The sequence below is a fragment of the Pan paniscus genome, chromosome 13 (assembly GCF_029289425.2).
Source record: "Pan paniscus chromosome 13, NHGRI_mPanPan1-v2.0_pri, whole genome shotgun sequence".
Lineage (NCBI taxonomy): Eukaryota > Metazoa > Chordata > Mammalia > Primates > Hominidae > Pan > Pan paniscus.
The window spans coordinates 140,229,286-140,234,080 of NC_073262.2; positions in this window are offsets into that span (position 1 = coordinate 140,229,286).

A 4,795-nucleotide genomic window follows, 5' to 3' on the forward strand; every position below is an offset into this window, starting at 1 on the left:
GCCTCACCACCTTGGGCAGACAGTAAACACATTCCCGTGTGGTGTCGGCCGGCTGGAGCTCATCCTACAAAAGGCGGCAGAGATGGCGGTGCTGGTGGCTCCGTTTAACCCCAGCATGAGCAGAGGTGGGAAAATCTATGGCCCACGGGCAGGCCTGGGGACTCCATGCAGGTGGAACAGTAACATGAACTTGCCAAGATTGGCCAGGGCACAGCCTCTCCACTAGGTCATCTCACAGATGCCCCAAACTCAGTGTGCTCCAAACAACACCCTGGTTCTTCCCGGCCAAATGTGTTCATCCCCCAAGCTCCCTCCTTCCAGGAAAAAGAACTGTCCAGTGATTTAGGCTAGAAAACCTGGAGTCATCTTAGTCTACAATCCTTGCATCCAACCCATTATCCAGTCCTCCCAATTGTACCTCTGAAAGATTTCTCGAAACCGTCTTTTTCTCTCCATCTCCTCTACCACCAGCATTTAGAAGGGAATCACATTGCCAGTGGCCTCCCGCTGGCTTCAGTTCATGAGCGGTTCCGGCCCCAGGAAAGAGTTTGGAAATAAAAGAAGGTGAAAACATGTTTTGCAGGAATTGTTCTTTGCTCTGCCTCTTCTCCCCCAATCCAGCCAAGCTTTGTGCTTGTCTTTTATCCCTTGAAGACTATCCCCCAGCCATCCTCTCACCCTGCACAGAGGTCACCAGGTAAAGAGCCAGGAAAGAGGTCGGGCAGTCCTGGGTTCAAACCCAAGGTCCAGTGCTGACTGGCAGTGAGTGTGGTCATGTTAGCTCATCTCTAAACCTCAGTCTCCCCCTTTCAGAGAGGAAATAATATTCCTTGGTTTTTAAGGTTATCATGGAGGCTAGAGCCTGGCACGTGACAGGTGAGTGTGTGATAAACTGTGTTCCTTACCTTTGCAGTCACTGTCAATCGTCATCGTTTAATGAGTGAGCATTTCAGAGGCCCTTCAGTCTGCACGGAACTCCGTGGTTGCTGGAGCCCTGGACCTGGGGCTCACCTTCCCCGACTGACTGAGGCCCGACTACCGTCCTCTAATCCGGGTTGCTATTTCCTGCCCTTCTGGACTCTGGACATAACTTCCTTTGCCTAATACATAGAGCAGTCCTGTTCCTCCTAGCCTTGGCAGCTATCGCTGGCCACCTATCTTAACCAGCTTGGCTTTGGCCAGCTACCCCCAGGATCCCTCCTCTGGGCAACTCCCCAAGCTGCTCAAGTTCTGCCTGGCCCAAGACTTGGTAGCCCTACACTCAGCTGATGTGCTGCCACTCTCCACTGCCCCCTGACTAGCATGAAAGCCACTGCGGAACCTGCAACATTCAAGCTATCAAAGGGGTCACATTCCAAAGCACTGCTTTGTCTCTCCACTGAGGTGATAAGCTGCAGGGCTTAACTGGAGGTGAGGTGCACGGGGGTGGGAGCAGCAGACCAGGCCCTGCAGTTTACATGGGCAAGTCCTTCACGGCCCCTCGGGGCCTCCATTGATGGATTCCTCCAGGACCACACTGATGGTCCCTTCCAATCCTGCTGGTCGCCTAAGTGCAGAGCATGCTCCCCAGACAAGGGTTCTCTTCTCCTTTCCTTCAAGAACAGGACCTGCGTCTTGAGGTCTTCTGTCTTTCTCAAGATATCTAAATAGTAGCTGATGAACCACATCACATTTGTTGACTTAAAATCAAGGACTTTTAAAGGTATCATTTAATTAATCAAGGTTGACTTAATAAAGGTATCATTTATTAAGTGCTTATTACACTCCCTGCCCAGGGTTTACATAAATTATAAAATGACCAACTCTGATGTTCATATATATATATATTTTTTTTCATCCACAGTTTCTGGCTCATAGGTCCCGTAGCCCTTGTTACATACAGTTTCCTGTTATAATGTTGGATGTGCTAATCCTGGGCGCCACCCTCAGGTAACAGAACCTCTCTGACCCTCTCGCCTTCCTTTTTCCTGCCACAAGGCAGGACTCTAACCTTCCCTCACTTTTCTGACTGTGGGTCTTAACAGCCTCCCCTGGGAGGGTCCCGCCTCTTACCATGCGGGAAGGAATTCTGTCAACATGAAGCTTCCATAAAAACCCAAGAGGACTGGGTTCAGGGAGCCGTGGAGAGCTGACTTCGTGGAGGTTCCCAGAGAATGATGTGTCCACGGAGGGCTTGGAAGCTCCCTGCCCCTTCCCCCATACTTCGCACTACGCATCTCTTCCTCTGTGTCCTTTGTAACATCCTTTACAATAAGCCAGCAAACGTAGTTATTTCCCTGAGTTCAGTGAGCTGCTCCAGCAAATTGAGCAACACAGAGAGGAGGTCATGGGAACCCCAACTTGAAGCCCATCCGTCAGAAGTTCGAGAGGCCCAGGCTTATGACTGGTGTCTGGGGTGGGTGGCAGTCATGGGGACTGAGCCCCCCACCCAGTGGGATCTGGTGCTATCTCCAGGTGGACAGTGTCAGAATTGAACACCCAGCTGGGGCCCACTGCTTAATGTGTGGGGAAACCCCCACGCCTTTGATTGCAGACGTCTTCTGTGTTGATGATCGTGGAGGTCATGGTGGAGTGAAAGAGGAAAAACGCGGTTTGAGAGAGTTTTTCCATACACACCAACAAACCAGGCAGGTGGATATTGTTATCCCCATTTTACGGATGAGAAAATTGAGGCTCAGAGAGATTAAGTACATTCCCCAGAGTTACATAGCTATCGAACAAGGATTCAAATCCACAACTTTCTTAACCTACCCCACAGAGGCAAATGCAAAAACCAAACCATAAGAGGGAGGAAATAATGACCTGTGCAAATGAAAGCCACCTGTATATCAAGAAAAGCATATGGATAAAACAAAATGCTGGGACAATAACTGCCACAAACATGTGGCTTTAAAATCCTTGATTTATAAATCAGCAAAAAATGGACAAAGGCACAGCCAGACAATTCACTGAAAGTGAGTCCCAGGTGTGCAGGCAGCGCTAGCAGGAGCATTCAGCCTCACCGGCACGTGCAGGCGCCAGTCAGTGTGGAGGTCAGATTGGCAAAGCCTCATCACATCCAGGCTTTGGCAAAACAGTAGAGACCGTCCACCAACCGTTGCTGAGACTGTCTGGCAGTGCAGTTTTCTGAGAGGGCAAACCTGGGATGCGTAGCAATGAATTCAACAACACAGCCTTTGACTCGGCAACTGCACGTCAAGAAACGGAACTGTCAGGAAGCATCTAGAACCCAGAGGGCAGAATACAGGAAATGACTCTGTTCCGGAGTTCATCTGTTGCTCTGGGCTACACTTGACGCTACGGTAAAATCGCTCACCCTCACATCCAGCCAGCGGCGACCACACAATGAACACCGTTCTGAAAAAGCAAAGCTGAGAGCCCCAGAAGATGCAGGAGGTACGGGTGGGGGTTGGAATTCAGCTCGGTTTAGATAAACACCTAAGACCCGAGGTGTTGATCTCTAAGGATTATCTCAGCCCCGATCTATTTCAACTCCCTTGTCTTCTTTCTTTGGCTCCTTACTTTTCATTGAAATTCCCTGACTGGCCCACTAAGAACCAGGCTCTGGCCAGCACGGTGGCTCACTCTGTAAGCCCAGCACTTTGGGAGCCTGAGGCGGGAGGATGGCTTGAGGCCAGGGGCTCGAGACCAGCCTGGGCAACATAGTGAGATCCCCCCAATCAATTTTTTTTTTTTTAAAAAACACCCTTTTTTTTTTTTTAATTAGCTGCCAGCTACTTGGCAGGCTAAGGGAGGAGGATCCTTTAAGCCCAGGAGTTCAAAGTTGCAGTGAGCCATGATCGTGCCACTGCACTCCAGCCTGGGCAACAGAGCAAGACTCTGTCTATAAAATATATGTATATATATTATAGAAATTTTTAAAAGAACCAAGCTCTGGAATGGACTTGCTCCAGCACCTGGCCCATCCCAAGCCTGGAGGCTCACTGGAGGAGGCCACATGGGGTCCACTCCATGTGCAGCAAGCACACAGAGGCCACAGGCTGCTGGGCCCACCTCCCCACCTCCCCACCGTGGGCGAAGTACGTGGAGGATGTGAGGGAGGTTCTCAAGTGAGATGCTCACTCACAGTTATCCCCAAAGGAAGGTCCAAACATGTGGAAAACATGTCTCCCGTAGAAAATGGAGAAACGGCCGGGTGTGGTGGTTCACGACTGTAATCCCAGCTTTGGGAGGCCGAGGCGGGTGGATCACCTGAGGTCAGGAGTTCGAGACCAGCCTGGCCAATATGGCGAAACCCCGTCTCTACTAAAAATACAAAAATTAGCCAGGCGTGGCGGCACGTGCCTGTAATCCCACCTACTCAGGAGGCTGAGGCAGGAGAATCGCTTGAACCCAGGAGGCCGAGGTTGCGGTGAGCTGAGATCATGCCACTGCACTCCAGCCTGTGTGACAGAGTTAGACTCCGTCTCAAAAGAAAAAAAAGAAAGAAAGTGGAGAAACAATGCTGCCCCCAGCCCTGTGTGTGAATTCACCAGGGCTACTGTAACCACCTACCACAACCTGAGTGGCCTAAACAATAGGAAGTGATTGTCTCGCAGTCCTGGAGGCCAGAAGCCCGAGAAGAGGCCAGAAGGCGGCAGGGCAGCTCCTCCTGGAAGCTCTGCGGAGAATCTGTTCCATACTCCCGGTGCTTCGCTGGGAATTCTTGGTGTTCCTTGGCTTGTGGAAGCATCGCTATCGCCGCCTTCATGTCACATGGCGTGTGTGTGTCTGTGTGTCTAAATTTACCCTTTTCATAAGGACACGGTCATATTGGTTTAGGGCCTATCCTGGT